We start from the raw sequence: 24,672 nt of genomic DNA, 5'->3' as shown, positions 1-24,672 counted from the left end.
TTTCCTTTCTTCCCCCCTCACCCGCACCCCCCATCAGTCTGAAGAAGGGCTTCGGCCCGAAACGTTGCCTATTTCCTTCGCTCCATAGATGCTGCTGCACCCGCTGTGAGTTTCTCCAGCATTTTTGTCTACCTTCCGCTGCTGTATTGGTCTATGTTTGGGACAGGCAGCATCTTTGAAGAGAAGGAATGGGTGACATTTCGGGTCGAGACCCTTCTTCAGACTCTCTATCAATGGAGAGAGAGACACAGAGATAAGGAAGGGTGAAGTATGAAAACCAGACATCAAAGGGGCAAAAATCAAGGAAAATATAGAGTAGATGATCCCATGGAGCGCAGGAGGATGAGGGGTGATCTTATAGAGGCGTACAAAATCATGAGAGGAATAGATCGGGTCGAGGCACAGAGTCTCTTTGTCGTAGAGACCAAAACTATTGCGTACAGTTTTGGTCTCCAAATCTGAGGAAGGACATTATTGCCATAGAGGGAGTGCAGAAACGGTTCACCAGACTGATTCCTGGGATGTCAGGACTGTCTTATGAAGAAAGACTGGATAGACTTGGTTTATACTCTCTAGAATTTAGAAGATTGGGAGGGGATCTTATAGAAACTTACAAAATTCTTAAGGGGTTGGACAGGCTAGATGCAGGAAGATTGTTCCCGATGTTGGGGAAGTCCAGGACAAGGGGGTCACAGCTTAAGGATAAGGGGGAAATCCTTTAAAACCGAGATGAGAAAAACTTTTTTCACACAGAGAGTGGTGAATCTCTGGAACTCTCTGCCACAGAGGGTAGTTGAGGCCAGTTTATTGGCTATATTTAAGAGGGAGTTAGATGTGGCCCTTGTGGCTAAGGGGATCAGGGGGTATGGAGAGAAGGCAGGTACGGGATACTGAGTTGGATGATCAGCCATGATCATATTGAATGGCGGTGCAGGCTCGAAGGGCCGAATGGCCTACTCCTGCACCTATTTTCTATGTTTCTATGTTTCTCTTGCCCAGAGTAGGGGAATCAAGGACCAGAGGACATAGGTTCAAGGTGAAGGGGAAAAGATTATATATGTCTCCGTATAGACAGCACCCATAGTCGGGATTGAACCGACTGTACAGCCCCTGTCCCACTTAGGAGACCTAAACAGCAACCTCTGGTGACCTTGCCCGCCACCCAAGGTTTCCATGAGGTCACCGGAGGTTTTGGCCACTCTCCCTAATGGTTGAAAGTGGTTTCCGTGTGGTCGAGACTTCATGGAGGTTGCTGCTATTTTATCATCGCGATTAAAACCGGCCTCGACTAAAAATAGGTTGCCGTTTTAGTCGCAGGTCTAGTCGAAGTTTCCTTCATAGTCGAGGAAGGGTTTCAACATGTGCATGGGAGGTGCTAGAAGGTTGCAGGTCACCTCCACCTTGATTTTTTTTTTTGGGTGGTGGGCAAGGTCACCAGAGGTTGCTGTTTAGGTCTCCTAATGCCCCCGTCCCACTTAGGAAACATGAACGGAAACCTCTGGAGACTTTGCGCCCCACCCAAGGTTTCCGTGCGGTTCCCGGAGGTTTTTGTCAGTCTCCCTACCTGCTTCCACTACCTGCAACCTCTGGGAACCTCCTGCAACCTCTGGGAACCTCCTGCAACCTCTGGGAACCTCCGGGAACCGCACGGAAACCTTGGGTGAGGCGAGAGGTTTCCGTTCAGGTTTCCTAAGTGGGGCAGGGGCTTTCGTAGTCAGGATCGAACCCGGGTCTCTGGCGCTGTGAGGCAGCAACTCTATCACCGACCCCACCGAGTGACACTGAAGTGCAGCTCACGTGAATACTGGGGGAGTGAGCTCATTTATAGCAAGAGAGATTGTAAATCAGTGTATTATGGCAATGAGATGACTCAATTAAAAATGTTCCTGTATCTAAATTGAGAATTTAAATAGCATTCTCAAAGGCATTATTTAAATATGAAAACATAGGCACTGCTATCAGCAATGCTATCTGACGGAGCAGTGTGTTAGAGACTCTGGTTATATGTCAGTACTTACTGAAGCCATGCAGGATAATTTGCAGAAAGCTATGGCTGCTCAAATCCCTATTAGTCATGGGCACTGAGCCATTTATTCAGCTCAGCTAAATATATTGGTGAATAAATAGTTTAAAGGGCCAGTCACGGCTTTTACTTAAACGTGCAGGAGATTATTAGGGGAAATATGAGAGAGTGATTCATCTCGCGGTGGAGGCGGGAATCAGAAAAAGTCACGGTGGGGAAGTCGGGGGGGGTTTAGACGGAGCAGGGTGAAGTGGGGGTGGTAGGTGTGGGGGTACATCTGACAGGGTCACAGTGAGATGAGGGGTGTATTAGAGTTAGAGGGGTCTTTTTGGAATCATATGGTGCAACACAATTGTAAAAGCTAACTGTTTCAGAACCGGACGAGAGTTGGCCATGAATATAAACAATTTATTTTATTTTTTATTATTTTTTTTAATGTTTTATTCTCTTTTTTCTATTTTCTTTTCCTCAACTTTCTTCACTCATTCATCTTTTTTCTTATTCTTCACACACTATATATCTCATGCCTTTCTATCCTTTACTATCTAATATATTTGTCTTATTCTCATCTTTCTTTATTATAAAATTAAGAAGCTGTACATTAAATGCATTATGAAAATATATATTAGGCACTTTGGTGCCATATGATTGCACACTTCTAATAAAATAAAATATTTTTTAAAAAAGTCACAGTGCGAATGTGGGGTATATCAGATGGTAGTCAAAAACGCTGGAGAAACTCAGCGGGACAGGCAGCATCTGTGGAGCGAAGGAATAGGTGACGTTTCGGGTCGAGACCCTTCTTTAGGCTCCATAGATGCTGCCTCACCCGCTGAGTTTCTCCAGCATTTTTGTCTACCTTCGATTTTTTCAGCATCTGCAGTTCTGTATTAAACGGTATATCAGAGAGTGTCACAGTGGAACAAGCGCTCTGACTGTCCACTGAATTGATGCCTTTCACAACAGCCAAAAGTCTGTAGTCTCGACATGCTTAAATTATAATGTTTTATTTTTAATTGTCTACTGTATATCATGGTTATCCTTGCGAGCAAAGCACCAAGGCAAATTCCTTGTATGTGTACATACTTGGCTAATAAAAAAATTTCAATTCAATTCTCAATTTTATACACCATATAACCATATAACAATTACAGCACAGAAACAGGCCATCTTGGCCCTTCTAGTCCGTGCCGAACACTTACTCTCACCTAGTCCCATCTACCTGCACTCAGACCATAACCCTCCATTCCTTTCCCATCCATATACCTATCCAATTTATTTTTAAATGATAAAATCAAACCTGCCTCCACCACTTCCACTGGAAGCTCATTCCACACAGCTACCACTCTCTGAGTAAAGAAGTTCCCCCTCATCCTCTGAGCTTCGAGTGAAAATGTGTGGGGTATATCAGAGAGTCTTGCAGTGAGTGTGTGGGGTATAGTGAGGAGTGTCACAGTGAGAAAAAGATTCTGTCTGTCTAACCCTCTCATGATGCCTCTCATAATTTTATATACTTCAATCAACCTATCAATGAGAGTGTAGAGTGGATCAGAGAGAGCCACAGTGAGGTATATTAGAGAGTGTCACAGTGGGAGTGTAGAGTGGATCAGAGAGAGCCACAGTGAAATGTTTTCTGGCTGTTTTGCTATAAAATTAGATGTTGTTTTATGTAGATTCACTTTGTGAAAATCACCACTTCTTGTTGTAGGTAAAATGTCAATGTATAAATTAGATCTAAACACTTTTGGGCCTCAAAATAATTTATTCAGCGGCAGGAACTAAAGAAGCAATTTTCGATCCGTGGGACTGGGCTGATGTGGGGGCCTCCGTTGCACCGAGCATTTCTTCAGTAATGAGTGGGACTCAACCTTCTCCTGTTGCCCTTAATGATAGCGGCTGGTGTAAAATGGATTTGTGATGAGTCCCCGTGGTCTTGAACAGAGAACGCCACGTCCTTAGAAAACAATAGCAGATGTAAGTCGGGGAATGAGACCAGATTGAAACTGTTCTGTCCCTGTACTGAAGGAGTGATCTTCACCATCTGTTGTGACATTACAAACTGCTGCCCCTGCCCCACGACAGCAGAGCAAATCATACAATTCGCCGCGTCAGACAGGCCGAGGTTAATTTAGTTCCTTTTGGAGATACAGCGCGGAAAATGGCCCTCGGTCCCACCCAGCGATCCCCGCACGCTAACATGACCCTGCCCACACTAGGGGCAATTTACAATTATATACAGAAGCCAATTCACCTGCAAACCTGTACGTCTTTGGAGTGCGGGAGGAAACCGGAGCACCCGGAGAAAACCCACGCAGGTCACGGAGAGAACGTACAAACCCCGTAGTCAGGATCGAACCCGGGTCTCTGGCCCTGTACCACTGTGCTTCCTGCTCTACATTGCTTGGCAGGGCCGGATTTACGTATAAGCTGGACAAGCTTAAGCATAGGGCTTCGAGATCTAGGGGGGCCTACTCACCTCGCTGCCTCACCGGACCCGTCGAACCTCGCCGCCCCACCGACCATCCGCCCACCGGGACCTCCTACTCTTTGCCCGCTGACCCTGGCCACTCCACCGCCCTCCAGCAGCCCGCAGCCATCGCCTTACCTGCAGCCTGGACTCAGCACCGGGCCTGAAGCTTCCACGCTGCAGATTCCCACTCCCCCGGGCAGTGCCGGATTTAGATGAAGAGAGGCCCTAAGCTATTTCACTTGTGGTCCTCTAGTCATGGGGGTGAGAGATTGGGAGGAGGAGGGGGGGGGGGGGGGGGGGGGGGGGTGGGGGGGGCCTCACAAGGTAAATAGCTTAGGGCCTCTCTTCATCGGCTTGTACTCGCTAGAATTTAGAAGATTGAGGGGGGATCTTATAGAAACTTACAAAATTCTTACGGGGTTGGACAGGCTAGATGCAGGAAGATTGTTCCCGATGTTGGGGAAGTCCAGAACAAGGGGCCACACACAGTTTAAGGATAAGGGGGAAATCTTTTAGGACTGAGATGAGAAAAAACATTTTTCACACAGAGAGTGGTGAATCTGTGGAATTCTCTGCCATAGAAGGTAGTTGAGGCCACACAGTTCATTGGCTATATTTAAGAGGGAGTTAGATGTGGCCCTTGTGGCTAAAGGGATCAGGGGGGTATGGAGAGAATGCAGGGATGGGATACTGAGTTGGATGATCAGCCATGATCGTATTGAATGGCGGTGCAGGCTCGAAAGGCCGAATGGCCTACTCCTGCACCTATTGTCTATGTTTCTATCTAAATCTGGCCCTGATGCTTGGCATTGTCACCAGGATTAGGAAGCAATGTTTTTGCAGCTGAGGGTGTGTTCCGTTCTATTTCTGATTCCAAGTGGATGAGGTTTTAATTAGCCGCCAATGCCATGATGAGCCTCCACCTTCCACCCACAGATCTATGCTATCCAGCACCACTCTCAATCAGCTATCTCAGCCAGGAACCTCTGCCTTCTACAGGGCCTGTTGGAGGTGGCTCTGTAGAGACATTACCCAGCGTGAAAGATGGCACAGTCATAGAGGGAACAGGACAGCAGAAGTGATGAGGGTTTGTGAACCAGGAGGTCATGTTTACAAGAAAGCAATAACCCTTTAATCTGTCTGGAGAACAAGATGTATTGACTGAGGTCAAAGGGTAGGTTGAGGAAGCAATCAGATCAATAATCCTAACAGTACACACTGGGGTAAGCAGCAGTTTTATTCTCTCTGCTCCAGTTTGTTTCCTGGGGCATTTTTTCACATCAGACCATCATTTCTCTCACCTTGGTACATTCCTAAATGCTCCACTTTTCAGGAATTCTATCAGACGTTGGTGAGACTGCATTTAGAATATTGTGAATATTGGTGAGACTGCATTTAGAATATTGTGTTCAGTTCTGGGCACCATGTTATAGGAAAGATTGAAAGCTTGAAAGGGTTCAGGAAAGATTTACAAGGATGTTGCCAGGACTAGAGGGTGTGAGCTATAGGGAGAGGTTGAGCAGGCTGGGTCTCTATTCCATGGAGCGCAGGAGGATGAGGGGGAATCTTATTGAGTTGTACAAAATCATGGGAGGAATAGATCATGCAGATGCAGATTTAACCCAGGAATCGAGGACCAGAGGATATAGGTTCAAGGTGAAGGTGGAAAGGATTTAATAGGAATCTGAGGGGTGACTTTTTCACGTTGAAGTTGGACTAGTTTGGGCTGAATTGGCCCAGGTTGGATTGGTTTGGATTGGGTTGCACTACATTGTCTGGGTTGGACTGGATTACACTGGTCGGACTGGGTTGATGAAGACCAGTCTGATGAAGGGTCTTGACCTGAAACGTCAACTATTTCTCCAGAGATGCTGCCTGTCCTGCTGAGTTACTGCAGCATTTTGTGTCTATCTTTGGTGTAAACCAGCATCTGCAGTTCCTTCCTACATACTTAGACTGGGTTGGACCAGATTAAACAGTTGGAATGTGTTGGAACAGGTTGGAACAAGTTGGACTGGGTTGGACTGGATTGGAATGGGTTGGACTGGGTTGGACTGGATTGGACTGGATTGGACTGGATTGGACTGGGTTGGACTGGGTTGGACTGGATTGGACTGGGTTGGACTGGATTGGAATTGGAATGGGTTGGTCCAGGTTGGACTGGGCTGAACTGCATTAGACAAGGTAGGATCGTTGGACTGCCTCGGATGAGGTTAGGCTGAGTTGGGCTGAGTTGGTTCGCACTGGGGTTTGGTGCTGAAGTTGACTAGGGAGAGGGCCAGTTCTCACCGAGACTGCACAGAAGCATAAAGGTGAGCAGATCAGACAAGTAACGTTGGCAGTCAAGGCAAGAATTTGTTCCCTTGGCCACAGATAACAACACAACTCATTTACACTGCTGTAATACTCGCTCTGCAATTACCGGAGGAGTCTGGATTTGAAAGACAACTTACTTGGAATAACATTGGACTTGAGGAGCTGACAGATGATTGGCACTTTGCTGAGCATTCAGAAATGAATAATTGGGAATCCAGAGCTGGCTGAGAAACTTTCTATCCATCAGAAGTGGTCTGTCGCCCTGTTTTGCGATGCGTTGTTTACAGGGACAACTCTCACTTCCCCCTCCATATCTCCATCCCACATCCAGGTCTCAACTATTCTTCATGGGCAGACACCAGCCATACCTTCAAAGTCGGGGGTACATGTGACCCCACACACCCCCAGCTTGTGATTAAGTTCAGAAATTCATAAGTCATAAGCTCACAGGTTTATTGTCATGTGTCCCTGTATAGGACAATGAAATTCGTGCTTTGCTTCAGCACACAGAACATAGTAGGCATTGACTACAAAACAGATCAGTGTGTCCATATACCATTATTAGGTATACCATCGTCAACTCCGTCATTCAATCATGGCTGATCTATCTCTCCCTTCTAACCCCATTCTCCTGCCTTCTCCCCATAACCCCTGACACCCGTACTAATCAAGAATCTATCCATCTCTGCCTTAAAAATATCCGCTGACTTGTGGCCTCCACAGCCGTCTGTGGCAAAGAATTCCACAGATTCACCACCCTCTGACTAAAGAAATTCCTCCTCATCTCCTTCCTAAAGGATCATCCTTTTATTCTGAGGCTGTGGCCTCTGGTCCTTGGTCAATGTCAATGATTTCAGGTCAATGGTCAATGATTCAATGGTCAATGGTTCAGTATTTATAGAGACATTTACAATTCAACATTACAGTGAAATTCATTTTGCATTAAATGCTGGCGCGGCCATTTGCGCCATTTCCTCGAGTACAAAGTCCGGATTCCCGCGTGTTCGTTCTACCGGAGCGAATCCCGCTCCACTCCACCGCGCGCGGCCGGCTCGGCCCGCAAACCATCATCCCTCTCTTCTAGTTTTAGTTTTTGGAGACACGTCGCAGAAGAAGGCCCTTCGGCCCATTGAGACCACACCGGCAGTCCCCAAACATAAACACCTTCCTACACACACCAGGGACAAGCCACATTTATACTAGGCCAACTAACCTATGGGCCTGTACGTCTTTGGAGTGTGGGAGGAAAATTGAGCACCTGGAGAAAACCCACGCAGGTCATGAGGAGAACGTGCAAACTCCGTACAGACAGCGCCCGTCATTGGGATCGAACTCGGGTCTCCGGCGCTGAGAGCGCTGTAATGCCCCTGTCCCACTTAGGAAACCTGAACGGAAACCTCTGGAGACTTTGCGCCCCATCTAAGGTTTCCGTGCGGTTCCCGGAGGTTTTTGTCAGTCTCCCTACCGGCTTCCACTACCTGCAACCTCCGGCAACCACCTGCAACCTCCGGCAACCACCTGCAACCTCTGGCAACCACCTGCAACCTCCAGGAACCGCGCAGACACATTTGGTGGGGCGCAAAGTCTCCGGAGGTTTCCGTTCAGGTTTCCTAAGTGGGACAGGGGCATAAGGCAGCAACTCTACCGCTGCACCACCATGGACTGCATTCTTCCAACGTACTTATACTCGATATCTACCCTGAACCCTAATTCGACCAGCGTGTCACATTTGTAATCATTTGAAATAAGCTCGTCTTGAGCAGTAAGCTTCTGAAAAACCTTTGCATGTTCATTTTCCAAAATATCATTTGTTTTCCATCACCATGGAGTGAAAATTCTTCTCAAAAAACAATACATTTAAAATAAAGGCCACATGTCAAATTGACTGACACCTCTGCGGTATGTTTCCCGAGAATTCCATCAAGCTGTGGTATTAAACTTCAAAACAGCTTGTTTTAATTTATGGATCTGAGAACGTGACTTTGTTACTACTGCGAGCTAAATCGTTGGTTTATTTTAGTTTAGTTTAGAGGTACAGCGTGGAAACAGGCCCTTCGGCCCACCGAGTCCGTGCCGACCAGCGATCCCCGCACACTAATGCCCCTGTCCCACTTAGGAAACCTGAACGGAAACCTCTGGAGACTTTGCGCCCCACCCAAGGTTCCCGTGCGGTTCCCGGAGGTTGCAGGTGGTTGCCGGAGGTTGCAGGTAGTGGAAGCAGGTAGGGAGAGTGACAAAAACCTCCGGGAACTGCACGGAAACCTTGGGTGGGGCACAAAGTCTCCAGAGGTTTCCATTCAGGTTTCCTATACACTATTGGAGACAATTGCCAATTTTACCGATGCCAATTAACCTACAAACCTGTGCATCTTGGGAGGAAAGCGGAGATCCCAGATAAAACCCACGCAGGTCACGGGCAGAACGTAAAACTCCGTACAGACAGCACCCGCAGTCGGGAAGGAAGCCAGGTCTCCGACGCTGTAAGGCAGCAACTCTACCGCTGCCACCCTCAAGAACTTAAGATCTGCGTATATCTATGGCTGTGATCCATCTACAGGTCAAAGGATAGGTGGTACAATTTGGCTACCCCTGATTACACGGACCATGAACTGAAGAGCCTCTTAGAGGGACAGAAGGATTGACGCAGATTTTACTAAATGACAAAAAAACAGAATTCCTTATGAAGGTTAAAATATTCCAATGTAACGAAAGATTAATGTAACAGTCTCATTTAGGAAGGAACTGCAGATGCTGGAAAATCGAAGGCAGTCTGAAGAAGGGTCTTGACCCGAAACGTCGCCTATTTCCTTCGCTCCATAGATGCTGCCTCACCCGCTGAGTTTCTCCAGCATGTATCTCTAATGTAACAGTATTAGTTCCTTAGCCACAGGGTGGTGAATCTGTGGAATTCATTGCCACAGACGGCTGTGGAGGCCACGCCAATAGGTGTTTTTAATGAATTAATGAATGAATATGTTTATTGGCCAAGTATGTCACATACAAGGAATTTGCCTTGGTGCTCCACCCACAAGTAACAACATGACATACAGTAAACACTAAACATTAATAATAATAAGACATTAATGATGAATAGATTCTTGATTAGTATGGGTGTTGGATTATAGGTAGAATGAGGTTGAGAGAGAGAGATAGATCAGCCATGATAGAATGGCGGAGTAGACTCAATGGGCCGAATGGCATGATTCTGTTCCTATCACTTCTGAACACGAATTGGGTTGAGAGAGGAATAGATCAGCCATGATAGAATGGTGGAGTAGGCGCGATGGGCCGAATGGCCTAATTCTGCCCCTATCACTTCTGAACACGAATGGGGTTGAGAGACGGATAGATCAGCCATGATAGAATGGTGGAGTAGACTTGATGGGCCGAACGGCCTAATTCTGCTCCTATGACGTGATCCTCTGAAGGAAACAGCGACGAGCGGTGAAAACTGGCTTCGCTACCGATGTTCACCCAACATTTGCAAAAGTGTCAAAAAATAAAACATCCTATCAAGCAAAACACTTCTGTAAAAGACACAAAAGAAACAAGAGAGTCCAAAGTTCAGTGTTGTGTGGATGTTGAACAGGCACTTTCCTTGTCACTATCTGGAGATGGTAACTTACATGAAACAGAGTGCTTGATTCAAGTTGCTTGGCTCAGCTGTTTGCCAATTGAAGTCTGCTTCAAAAGGCCTAATTACGTGTGTTTGTTGAGACTGACTTGTCTGTTCGTTCCACTGATTGATAAGACGCTTGTCAGTGGCTGGGAAACATGATTCGTTTTGTTGGAGATATCCTTGTCATTTTGCATACTCCTAACTTGAGCCGAGGAAAGTGAGCTTGAACCTTTGACTGACACTCACAGTGCAATGGTCAACATGTGCCGTCTGTTTGTTTCGATGTTAAAACAGCCCTGTAAACCTTCTATGGAAGAAACGAAAGATCTCACACCAATATGAGAAGAAGAGGGATTTTTTCTCCATTGTACTATCCGATATTTCTCGCAACAGATGTTATGGAAACAAGTCTCTCAACCTATATTTGACACAATATTGGACACATAGACTCTCTTCGACTTAACATTGCAAGTCATCAGGTTGTCAGAGTAGACTTGATGGGCCGAATGGCCTAATTCTGCTCCTATCACTTATAAAGTTATCAACATTGGTTTCCAAGTTAGAACCTTGTCCATAGAAGTCACTGACATAGGTACAAAGCAGATCAGATACATCGATCCATGTTGCCTCAACATTGGCCCATCAGATGTCTCCCAAATAGTTCCAATTCAGATCAGATACTGAGTGAAGTTACCTCTTCATTGCCCCAGGACTGGTGTAGCTCACATTAGATACAGAATCAATTCCCCTCGATGCTATCCCAGCAAACACACCCAGACAGGGTAAGGTCAGGTTGAGTACAGAGTGAAGCTCCCTCTACACCAGTGGTTACCAACCTTTTTTAGCTCATGGCCCCCTTGGGATCTTTTAATTTTTCTGTGCCCCCCCTGACATTATTAGCGGAAAAAAAGTACTTCAATATTATAATACCTTCCATAAAAATATCAGTCTATTAATTGCACAAATATTATCTTTTATTCTATTCCACAAACATCAAATATATGTTGTGGATTCAATCAAACAACCATTTATAATCATACATTAAAAATATATTTCAACTACATAGATTTAAATTTATTAGAACTGAAATTTGGGAGGCAACAGGGAGGTAGCTCTGTGGCCCCCTTCATTGAATCTGTGGACCCCTAAATCCCAACATTTTTCTGTGGCCCCCCCCTGAAATCTGCCATATGGCCCCAGGTTGGGGACCACTGCTCTACACCATCCCATTGGATCTCTTCATCCACAATTGGTCGCCCAATTATAGGAAGGATGTCAACAAAATAGAGAGAGTACAGAGGAGATTTACTAGAATGTTGCCTGGGTTTCAACAACTAAGTTACAGAGAAAGGTTGAATAAGTTAGGTCTTTATTCTCTGGAGCGCAGAAGGTTAAGGGGGGACTTGATAGAGGTCTTTAAAATGATGAGAGGGATAGACAGAGTTGATGTGGACAAGCTTTTCCCTTTGAGAGTAGGGAAGATTCAAACAAGAGGACATGACTTCAGAATTAAGGGACAGAAGTTTAGGGGTAATATGAGGGGGAACTTCTTTACTCAGAGAGTGGTAGCGGTGTGGAATGAGCTTCCAGTGGAAGTGGTGGAGGCAGGTTCGTTGGTATCATTTAAAAATAAAGTGGATAGCATATGCAGGCAGGTGGGACTAAGGGGAAAAAAGTTGTTCGGCATGGACTTGTAGGGCCGAGATGGCCTGTTTCCGTGCTGTAATTGTTATATGGTTATATGGTTATATGGTTGAAGCAACACTGATGGTCAACAGTGTAGGATTATCAGCCCTCACGTAGCCAGAGTTGAACCCCCAACACAGTTGAGTTCTGAGTTCTGGACGCTAATGTTTTATGAAGACATTTTCCATAATGTGACCTGACAAACATTGTCCTCCATCTCCACTGTTCTAGCTTTCTAGGCTTTAGACTTTAGAGATACAGTGCGGAAACAGGCCCTTCAGCCCAACGACTGCGTGCCATCCAGCGATCTTTGCACATCAACACGCACTAGGGATAACTTTTACACTTACACCCAAGCCAATTAACCTACAAACCTGCACGTCTTTGGAGTGTGGGAGGAAACCGAAGATCTCGGAGAAAACCCACGCAGGTCACGGGGAGAACGTACAAACTCGTACAGACAGCACCAGTAGTCGGGATGGAACCCGGGTCTCTGGTGCTGCAGGTGCTGGAAGGCAGAAACTCCACCTTATAGAAACATAGAAACATAGAAATTAGGTGCAGGAGTAGGCCATTCGGCCCTTCGAGCCTGCACCGCCATTCAATATGATCATGGCTGATCATCCAACTCAGTATCCTGTACCTGCCTTCTCTCCATACCCCCTGATCCCCTTAGCCACAAGGGCCACATCTAACTCCCTCTTAAATATAGCCAATGAACTGTGGCCTCAACTACCCTCTGTGGCAGAGAGTTCCAGAGATTCACCACTCTCTGTGTGAAAAAAGTTCTTCTCATCTCGGTTTTAAAGGATTTCCCCCTTATCCTTAAGCTGTGACCCCTTGTCCTGGACTTCCCCAACATCGGGAACAATCTTCCTGCATCTAGCCTGTCCAACCCCTTAAGAATTTTGTACGTTTCTATAAGATCCCCTCTCAATCTTCTAAATTCTAGAGAGTATAAACCAAGTCTATCCAGTCTTTCTTCATAAGACAGTCCTGACATCCCAGGAATCAGTCTGGTGAACCGTCTCTGCACTCCCTCTATGGCAATAATGTCCTTCCTCAGATTTGGAGACCAGGTACATGGACAGGACAGGTGTAGCGGGATATTTGCCAAATGCAGGCAGGTGGATTAGTGTAGATGGGGCATGTTGGCCGGTGTGGGCAAGTTGGGCTGAGGAGCCTGTGTCCAGGCTGTAAGACTCAATGACTATATCCCCACCTCTGGTACTGTGGAGATGATCAGCATAGACCTTGCCACTTGTCTATACTGGGCGTCCAAATCCATAACCTCATGACTCTGGGGCTGCAGTGCCACCCCCTGGGTCCAAGATGCTAGCTCCAGCAATCCACACTTCATCAGGAATTTCCTCAGCCAGAGAGTGGCCAATCTTGTGGAATTCATTGCCACAGACAGCGGTAGAGGCCAAGTCATTGGGTATTTTTAAATCGGGGATTGAGAGGTGAAGGAAGGAACTGCAGGTGATAGTTTAAACCAAGGACAGACACAAAAAGCTGGAGTAACTCAGCGGGACAGGCAGCATCTCTGGAGAGAAGGAATGGGTGACGTTTCGGGTCGAGACCCTTCTTCACCCTCTTGATTAGTAAGGGCATCAAAGGTTATGGGGAGGAGGCAGGAGAATGGGGTTAGGGTGAAACATAGAAACATAGACAATAGGTGCAGGAGTGGAGGCCATTCAGCCCTTCGAGCCTGCACCACCATTCAATATGATCATGGCTGATCATCCAACTCAGTATCCCGTACCTGCCTTCTCGCCATACCCCCTGATCCCTTTAGCCACAAGGGCCACATCTAACTCCCTCTTAAATATAGCCAATGAACTGTGTGGCCTCAACTGCCATCTGTGGCAGAGAATTCCACAGATTCACCACCCTCTGTGTGAAAAATGTTTTTCTCATCTCGGTCCTAAAAGACTTCCCCTTATCCTTAAACTGTGTGGCCCCTTGTTCTGGACTTCTCCAACATTGGGAACAATCTTCCTGCATCTAGCCTGTCCAACCCCTTAAGAATTTTGTAAGGTTCTATAAGATCCCCCCTCAATCTTCTAAATTCTAGCGAGTACAAGCCGACTGGGTAAGGTAGACTTCTTTTCCCTATGGACCAAAGCTTTGGTCTCCTGGCCTAACATAAGAAGAAATAAATCATCCATGGTGGAATGGTGGACATTTTTGATGGGCCGAATGGCCTTATTCTGCTCCTATGTCTTTGTGGGCTTATGGTCCAAGGGTGGGCAGATACAGGTCCGTTCTCCGCCCACACCACTTGCTGTGGACTGCACAAACAGCTGGTCAAAGTGGACTCCAGGGGGGTTTGTCAGCTCACCAGGTTGACTGTGCCGTCAGAAACCTAGCATGACAACACCTACTGTGCCAGCACTCCAGCAGGCTTCTCCCAGTCCCCTTGAGGGTGTCTTTGAAACTCTGTGAGAACATGGTGAAAAACTCCATATCTACAATCAGGATCTCAATGTCTGACTGTCACTGTACCCCTGGTCTCCAGAGGTGCTTGACTGATCTGCAAAATACAATGGCAGGGAACGTCTGAGAACATGTCAGTGGTTTGATGCAGAAGGTGCATGTAATCTCATTCTTCATGTTACATCAGTGACAGTTCAAAGAGGACAGTCACAGAGGAAGCGAGATTCAATTGGCTTTTGACAGGGTTTTGATATCTAGTAAGTAGCCCCAGACAGATTTCCTTTTAACATCTTTCTGAAGATCGTTCCGTGGGTCTGAACACATGACAGTGGAGCCGCAATCTATGGCAATGCGCAAAGTTCACAGGGAAAGGCAGGTGATGTTTCGGGTCTCGAGATGGAACTTCTGAGGCTATGACCTCTAGTCCAAGACTCTCCCCCTAAACATAGAAACATAGAAACATAGAAATTAGGTGCAGGAGTAGGCCATTCGGCCCTTCGAGCCTGCACCGCCATTCAATATGATCATGGCTGATCATCCAACTCAGTATCCCGTACCTGCCTTCTCTCCATACCCCCTGATCCACTTAGCCACAAGGGCCACATCTAACTCCCTCTTAAATATAGCCAATGAACTGGCCTCAACTATCCTCTGTGGCAGAGAATTCCAGAGATTCACCACTCTGTGTGAAAAAATCCACTCCACATCCACACCTTTCACTATTTGGTAAGTTTCAATGAGGTCCCCGCTCATTCCTCTAATCTCATTATTTGGCACAAATCCCTGATCGATTCAGAAGACGTTCGATAAAAGTTGTCTAGGTGAGGTCTGTATGAATTTACCAGGTTGTATACAATCCTCCCACACTCCAAAGACGTACAGGTTTGTAGGTTAATTGGCTTTGGTAAAAATTGTAAATTGTCCTTAGTGTGTGTGTAGGATAATGTTGTGGGCCTGTCCCACTTAGGTGATTTTTTAGGCAACTCCAGGCGACTAGTTTGTTGCCTGGAGTCGTCTCCTCAGTCGCTGCTAAATTTTCAACATGTTGAAATTTTTTTACCGACAGTGGGTTTGGCGCCAATGAGCGAAGCTTGACTTCTCCTGACTTGGGCGCTGTCGGAAGTTGTCGCCAGTTTTTCAGCGACTTGCTACGACTATGACAGTCGCTGGCAGTTGCCAAAAAAAATCACCAAACCAGCACCGCCATTCAATATGATCACGGCTGATCATCCACAATCAGTAGCCCGTTCTTGCTTTCTCCCTTGATTCCGTTAGCCCTAAGAGCTACAGGAATATCTAACTCTCTCTTGAAAACATCCAGTGAATCGGCCTCCACTGCCTTCTGTGGCAGAGAATTCCACAGATTCACAACCCTCTGGGAGAAAAAGTTTTTCCTCATCTCAGTCCTAAATGGCCGACCCCTTATTCTTAAACTGTGTGACCCCTGGTTCTGGACTCCCCCAACATCGGGAACATTTTTCCTGCATCTAGCCTGTCCAATCCCTTAAGAAATTTTAATATGTTTCTATGTTTCCCACTCATCCTAAATTCCAGTGAATACAAGCCCAGTCAACCCATTCTTCCATTATATGACAGTCCCGCCATCCCAGGAATTAACCTGGTGAACCTACGCTGCACTCTCTCAATAGCAAGAATATCCTTCCTCGAATTAGGAGACCAAAACTGCACACAATACCCTTGTTCTTCTTGTGTGTGGCGTGCACAGCCTAAAGTTGCAGGACAGATTGTTCTATTTGATCTTATTTGATTGTGCATGCTGGGCTGATTGCATTTGTTCAAACAGGTCAGACCAGGTGATGGTTGCAATCTCCCACCCCTGCACACAATACTCCAGGTGTGGTCTCACCAGGGCCCTGGACAACTGCAGTAGGACTCACAAATTGTCTGATTTTGTCACATACAAAAAGTAATCCTCCGTCAGTTTCACCACCTCCAACGTGACCCCACCACTCGCCACATCTTCCCATCTCCCCCCATATCTGCCTTCCGCAAAGACCGCTCCCTCCATAACTCCCTTGTCAATTCTTCCCTTCCCTCTCATACCACCCCCTCCCCAGGCACTTTCCCTTGCAACCGCAAGAGATGCAACACTTGTCCCTTTACCTCCCCCCTCGACTCCGTTCAAGGACCCAAGCAATCGTTCCAGGTGCGACAGAGGTTTACCTGCATCTCTTCCAACCTCATCTATTGCGTCCGCTGCTCTAGATGTCAGCAGATCTATATCAGTGAGACCAAGCGGAGGTTGGGCGATCGTTTCGCCGAACACCTCCGCTCGGTCCGCAATAACCAAGCTGACCTCCTGGTGGCTCAGCACTTCAACTCCCCCTCCCACTCCGTCTCCGACCTCTCTGTCCTGGGTCTCCTCCATGGCCACAGCGAGCAGCACCGGAAATTGGAGGACCAGCACCTCATATTCCGTTTGGGGAGTCTGCATCCTGGGGGCATGAACATCGAATTCTCCCAATTTTGTTAGTCCTTGCTGTCTCCTCCCCCTCCTCAGCCCCCCTGCTGTCTCCTCCCATCCCCCAGCCTTCGGGCTCCTCCTCCTTTTTCCTTTCTTGTCCCCGCCCACCCCCGCCCCCGATCAGTCTGAAGAAGGGTTTCAGCCCGAAACGTTGCCTATTTCCTTCGCTCCATAGATGCTGCTGCACCCGCTGAGTTTCTCCAGCTTTTTTGTGTAACCTTCGATTCTCCAGCATCTGCAGTTCCCTCTTAAACAAAGGACAGTAGGACCTCCTTGTTCCTGTTCTCAAGTTGAGCCGAAGGGCCTGTTTTCACACTGTATGGCTGTGATGTGTACCTCTGCAATAGACCCATTTCATTATTCACTGCAGCCTCTTATAATGTATGAGTTATGTGTCAAGCAAACCTTAGAGGCATCAGGAGTTTGTAATTAATTGTATTTGCATATGTAAATTGAGTTAGATTAGCACATTTGTGCTCCCCTTATCAAGAATAGTGAAGTGACAGACCACTTCATGCTTGTTAAAGATAAATTTTGAGGCAGAAGCGAAAACTATTTTACTGAGTAAGAACGGGTCTCGTTAATGGGACTAATTTAATGAAGAATCATCGCTGGTCTCTTGTGTCCCAGCATTGTTACAAAGCAGAGCAGTCACGGTGAAACATGTTCAGGTGTATGATACAAACTGGGGCAAGTCCTGCCCCGGGCATGTCTGGTGTTTGCAGGGAGATTAGGGTTAGAACATTGCAACGCAAGGATTAGCGGCAGGACAAATCCATTCAGCCCTTCGCCCATCTACCATTCACCAAAATGTCATTAAAGGGTCTGGATCCGAAACATCACCTATTCATTTTGCCCCAGAGACACTGCCTGACCCGCTGAGTTACTCCAGCACTCTGTGAAACGTCACCTATCCATGTTCTCCACAGATGCTGCCTGACCCGCTGAGTTACTCCAGCACTCTGTGAAACGTCACCTATCCATGTTCTCCACAGATGCTGCCTGACCCGCTGAGTTACTCCAGCACTCTGTGAAACGTCACCTATCCATGTTCTCCACAGATGCTGCCTGACCCGCTGAGTTATGGTGCAGCAGCATCTATGGAGCGAATGAAATAGGCAACGTTTCGGGGCGAAACCCTTCTGGAAATAGGCAACGTTTCGGGCCGAAACCCGGAAGGGTTTTGGCCCGAAACGTTGCCTATTTCCTTAGCTCCATAGATGCTGCTGCACCTGCTGAGTTACTCCAGCACTCTGTGAAACGTCACCTATCTATGTTCTCCACAGATGCTGCCTGACCCGCTGAGTTACTCCAGCACTCTGTGAAACGTCACCTATCCATGTTCCCCACAGATGCTGCCTGACCCGCTGAGTTACTCCAGCACTCTGTGAAACGTCACCTATCCATGTTCTCCACAGATGCTGCTGCACCCGCTGAGTTACTCCAGCACTCTGTGAAACGTCACCTATCCATGTTCTCCACAGATGCTGCCTGACCCGCTGAGTTACTCCAGCACTCTGTATTTTGTTTAAGATATTATCATCTGCAGAACCTGTTACCCCCTGGACTGTTCTATGTTAACCCCTCCACCCCCAGAAACCAGTGTGGAGAATCTTCACAGCACCCTCTCCAGGGCATGTATATCCTATTTTAATAAGACACAAGGAACAGCAGATGCTGGAATCTTGTGCAGAACTCTAAGTACTGGAGTAACTCTTTTCACACAGAGAGTGGTGAATCTGTGGAATTCTCTGCCACAGAAGGTAGTTGAGGCCAGTTCATTGGCTATATTTAAGAGGGAGTTAGATGTGGCCCTTGTGGCTAAAGGGATCAGGGGGGTATGGAGAGAAGGCAGGTACGGGATACTGAGTTGGATGATCAGCCATGATCATATTGAATGGCGGTGCAGGCTCGAAGGGCCGAATGGCCTACTCCTGCACCTAATTTCTATGTAATAAAGGGGAGGTCATTTAAGACTGAGGTGAGAAAAAAAAATTCACCCAGAGAGTTGTGAATTTGTGGAATTCCAGGCCAAGTCACTGGATGGATTTAAGAGAGAGTTAGATAGAGCTCTAGGGGCTAGTGGAATCAAGGGATATATGGGGAGAAGGCAGGCACGGGTTATTGATAGGGGACGATCAGCCATGATCACAATGAATGGCGGTGCTGGCTCGAAGGGCCGAATGGCCCCCTCCTGCACCTATTGTCTATGTTTCTATGTAACTCAGCAAATCAGACATCATCTCTGGAGGACATGGTTTCGGGTTGGGACCCTTCTTCAGGCTGATTGAAGTAGGGGGAAGAAAGCTGGAAAAGAGAGGTGGTGGGGGGTGTCAAAGCCTGCCGAGTGATAGGTGGATACTGGCGAATGCGGCGATATCTGGAGAAGGGTCTCGACCCGAAACGTCGCCTATTCCTTCTCTCCAGAGATGCTGCCTGACCCGCTGAGTTACTCCAGCTTTTTGTGTCGATATTGAGCCACGATGTTAGATTGACGGACAGGTGGACGAAGACTAGTTTATGTGGAAAAATTGGTGATGGCTTCATTGTCCTGCTGCCCTGAAAGGTGGTGAAATCGTTAACGAGTCACCTAGTTACTTATCGCAGCTTCCACAGTGCAGGTTTGAGGCTGGGTTTTATTTACATTGAGCAAGTATGAGAGTGATGGCATGTAATTATAAAATAATTTCTGAATCCACCAGGCCTGGTGCGGACTCCACCTGCCAATATGAGGTCAAAGTCCCCACAGAATGTACGCTCCTTGGGGGCTGGTTGTGTGGAGAAGAAGCACATGCTGTCTAAATGAGAAGGATCATTAGCTTGTCAAGCAACAATTAACTAGCCATTTCATTTGCCACTTATTTCCTATGCATGCCAATCTTGCAGCCATCCATCGCCCACCGTTTGTGGAGAGGAATCATCGCCTTATATCCACCTCCTCACAACATTCAAACGAGAGCCAAATGGAAATTCTCCGCTAAAGTCTGCTCGCATTTGTCTCATGCTGAAACGACACCTGCTTTCCTGTTTCGTTAATTTGGTTTCCCACTCAATTGCCCCAAGTCACCGCAATAAGCAGCTCAAGGCTAATGATTTCTCCGAGATCTGTCTCGGAGATAGACACTAAATGCTGGAGTAACTCAGCGGGACAGGCAGCATCTCTGGAGGGAAGGAATGGGTGACGTTTCGGGTCGAGACCCTTCTTCAGACACACACACTTGGAATCAGTGTGGTGCTTTTGTTTTTAATTGATTAATTCCAGTATTTACGAAGGCAAATAATTCAAAGCAAAAGCCGCTACCACAACATGTCAAACCAATTTTCCTCAAACAGCTATTTCCCATCTGCACTAAGGATGTATTGCACCCTTCTTCCCCCCACCCCCACCCCCCCACAGTGCCCAGAGGTCCCGCAAACCCCCCAGGGCACCAGTGGGCAGCACATGCTCCCTCTCTAAAACTGGATTTAAGAGAGAGTTAGATAGAGCTCTAGGGGCTAGTGGAGTCAGGGTGGCTCCGTGGCGCAATGGATAGGATAGCGCATTGGACTTCTAGTGGATGAAGCGATTCAAAGGTTCCAGGTTCGAGTCCCGGCGGAGTCGAGTTCTTTTTTTGCAGGAAGATTGCTCCCGATGTTGGGGAAGTCCAGGACAAGGGGTCACACAGCTTAAGGATAAGGGGGAAATCCTTTAAAACCGAGATGAGAAGAACTTTTTTCACGCAGAGAGTGGTGAATCTCTGGAACTCTCTGCCACAGAGGGTAGTTGAGGCCACACAGTTCATTGGCTATATTTAAGAGGGAGTTAGATGTGGCCCTTGTGGCTAAAGGGATCAGGGGGTATGGAGAGAAGGCAGGTAAGGGATACTGAGATGGATGATCAGCCATGATCATATTGAATGGCGAACGGTGCAGGCTCTAAGGGCCGCATGGTCTCTACTCCTGCACCTAATTGTCTATGTTTCTATGTTACTATGATATGGGGAGAAGGCAGGCACGGGTTATTGATAGGGGACGATCAGCCATGATCACAATGAATGTGGCAGTGCTGGCTCGAAGGGCTGAATGGCCTCCTCCTGCACCTATTTTCTATGTTACCCGGAAAAGGGGCAGGCAGCCAGTTCGGGCAGTCGGCCCTATGCAGACACTGGTGCAACTCAGCGAGGCGGGCAGCATCTCTGGAGGGAAGGAATGGGTGACGTTTCGGGATCACGACTCCTCTTCAGACTGGCGGATGGCCAGTTTTTTTGGTATTAAAAAAAAAAATTTATTTAATTTTAACACGATACAAAAAACAAAAAAAACCAGACGGTGGTGACATACATTCCCACCACCAAGTTACAAAATCATCAAACAACGATGTTACAAATATTCGAATGACTACTGTACAACCCCGGTGAAAGGGGCAAGCATCCGAATCGGGCAAAGCACTCTTCTGCCTGGCGCTGTGTGACTCAATAGACAATAGGTGCAGGAGTAGGCCATTCAGCCCATCGAGCCAGCACCGCCATTCAATGTGATCATGGCCAGCTTGGCTGGGCACGGGAGCAAATCCAACCAGCACATCCTCAGCTCCGGGAGTGGTCATTCACCCCGTGATGCTCTTTCTGTGCATGGGAGGGTGAGGGGGGGGGGGAGTGGTGAATCTGTGGAATTCTGTGGAATTTGTGGATTTAAGATCTTAGTTTTAAATGCGTTTGTCAGGAAGATTGTTCCCAATGTTGGGGAAGTCCAGAACAAGGGGCCACACAGTTTAAGGATAAGGGGGAAATCTTTTAGGACCAAGATGAGAAAAACATTTTTCACACAGAGAGTGGTGAATCTGTGGAACTCTCTGCCACAGAAGGTAGTTGAGGCCACACAGTTCATTGGCTATATTTAAGAGGGAGTTAGATGTGGCCCTTGTGGCTAAAGGGATCAGGGGGTATGGAGAGAAGGCAGGGATGGGATACTGAGTTGGATGATCAGCCATGATCATATTGAATGGTGGTGCAGGCCGAATGGCCTCTACTGCTGCACCAATTGTCTATGTTTCTATGAAAGCTATGCCTGGTAGTGGCTGACAGCGTTTGGAGATGTCACTGTGAAACAATGGACAGAGTTACCAGCCGCCCTGCCTCACCCTCTCCCTGCTGACTCCTGTAGCCTCTGTTGAAAATGTTTGCAGAGTGAAGCGTTCGGCCATAAAGATTAACGTGGTGGTGCGCTGACTGCTTATAATGAGGCTCGATGGTTTCCTTTTACAATGTGTCACGACGTATCGAAAAAAGTATATTTAGAACTGCTTGTTAAAGCCACAGCATCCTTAGAAATTGAGTTTATTTTTCTGCTTCCAGTCGAAGACCCTGGAGAATTGTTGTGTTTTGTAAAGATTCTTTTTTCTCGTCAGCTTAAAGGGGGGGGGACTTCAGCGGAAGAAGGTGGACTGATGCATGGACATCAGTCTTGGTCTTTCCAGAGTCAGTTCATAAGTTCACACGTGATAGGAGGAGCAGAATTAGGCCATTCTGCCCATCGAGTCTATTCCACCATATCTTTCCCTCTCAACCCCCATTCTCATCATCGGCTCTGACCTTCCTTCCATCGGGGGGATTTATCGCAGTCGCTGCCTCAAAAAGGCTGGCAGCATCATCAAAGACCCACACCATCCTGGCCACACACTCATCTCCCTGCTACCTTCAGGTAGAAGGTACAGGAGCCTGAAGACTGCAACAACCAGGTTCAGGAATAGCTACTTCCCCACAGCCATCGGGCTATTAAACCTGGCTCGGACAAAACTCTGATTATTAATAACCCATTTTCTGTTATTTGCACTTTATCAGTTTATTTATTCATGTGTGTATATATTTATATTATGGTATATGGACACACTGATCTGTTTTGTAGGAAATGCCTACTATGTTCTGTGTGCTGAAGCAAAGCAAGAATTTCATTGTCCTATACAGGGACACATGACAATAAACTCACTTGAACTTGAACTTGAACTTGAACTTCTTGTTCACAACGTGATATTAGCAGAATTAGGGGGGGGGAGGTGGTGGGAAAGGGGGAGAACAAAGGGGCGGGGACTGTGCATACTTTGTGTCCTTTATGTGGCAGCTATTTGCATACCTTCGCAAAGAATTTCACTGTGACTTGCCACATGGGATAATGAAGTACTAATCCATTCCTTCATTCAATTCCTTCATTCATTCCTACCTTCATTCCTTCATTCCTACCTTCATTCATTCAATCATTCATTCATTCATCCATCATTCATTCATTCATTCCATCATTCCTTCATCCATCCATTTCATTCATCCCATCCATTCATTCATTCATTCATCATTCTTCAATCATCATTCATACCTTCATTCATTCATTCATCCTTTCATTCATTCATTCATCCATTCATTCATTCATTCAATCATTCATTCATTCAACGACTTGGCCTCCACAGCCGTCTGTGGCAATGGAACCTCGACACCCTTAGTTCTAGGATACTGAGTTGGATGATCAGCCATGATCATATTGAATGGCGGTGCAGGCTTGAAGGGGCCGAATGGCCTCTACTCCTGCACCTATTTTCTATGTTTCTATGTTTCTTGGAGGATATGTGAACTCAGACAAGGGCAGGTCTTGCTGTCTAATCTTGCTGTGACTCTCTCCTCAGCATGTAGAAACCACTGTGATTGTAAACTCTCCCCATTTAAAATCACAGTGATGTCCTGGTGATTAAACTTGTTAGTACTACACCATACTGGTAATCTCCCCCTTATTAATATTGAACTGCTAACTGAAGACAGCAGCTGTTTACTGCCTGTGTTAACGGCTGACACAGTTAATAAAGGCATTGATTAGCTTGCAAGGCATACGTCAACGATGCGCAGTTTTGTGGTCAGTGCATCTCCGCGCCGACCAGCGATCACCCCGTACACTAGCACTATCTTACACACTAGGGACAATTTTACCACTTGCCAAAAAAACAATTAACAAACAAACCTGCTCGCCTTTGGAAACCGGAGCACGTGGAGGGAACCAGCCAGGTCACGGGGAGAACGTGCAAACTCCGTACAGACAGCACCCGTGGTTAGGATCGAAGCTGAGTCTCTGGCGCTGTGAGGCAGCAACTCTACCGCTGTGCCACTCAGTTGGCCTGGACCTACCCGATCTCCTGGTTGCTAAACACTTTAATTCTCCTTCCCATTCCCACACTGACCTTTCTGTCCTGGGTCTCCTCCATTGTCAGAGTGAGGCCCAGCGCAAATTGGAGGAACACCATCTCATATTTGGCTTGGGCAGCTTACACCCCAGTGGTATGAACATTGACTTCTCTAACTTCAGGTAGCCCTGGCATTCCCTCTCTCTCTATCCCTCCCCCACCCAAGTCTCATTTTCACCCAACACTCAGCTCGCAATGACCTGTTTCCTTCATTGTTCTTTCTCTCTCCACATCACCGTCTATATCTCTCGTTTCCCTTATCCCTAACCAGTCTGAAGAAGGACCTCGACCCGAAACGTCACCCATTCCATCTCCCCAGAGATGCTGCCTGTCCCGCTGAGTTACTCCAGCATTTTGTGTCTATCCCATGCATCTCGTCAATACCAATGGAAACACTCTGATGTCCCTCCACAAACAGCTCAAATCCAACTGCCTG

General features: G+C 47.0%; 1 non-coding gene across 1 annotated transcript; it reads left to right on the top strand.

Annotated features, from left to right (window-relative positions):
- Positions 1-20,549: 20,549 nt before the first annotated feature.
- Positions 20,550-20,639, top strand: trnar-ucu (transfer RNA arginine (anticodon UCU)). The gene is given in 2 exon segments: positions 20,550-20,591; positions 20,604-20,639. It is a non-coding gene; the product is annotated as a tRNA-Arg (tRNA).
- Positions 20,640-24,672: the final 4,033 nt, after the last annotated feature.

Source organism: Leucoraja erinacea, chromosome 39 (genome assembly GCF_028641065.1).
Source record: "Leucoraja erinacea ecotype New England chromosome 39, Leri_hhj_1, whole genome shotgun sequence".
Taxonomy (NCBI): Eukaryota; Metazoa; Chordata; class Chondrichthyes; order Rajiformes; family Rajidae; genus Leucoraja; species Leucoraja erinaceus.
The sequence above is the reverse complement of the archived record's forward strand: the minus strand, read 5'-3'. Positions and strand labels throughout refer to the sequence as shown.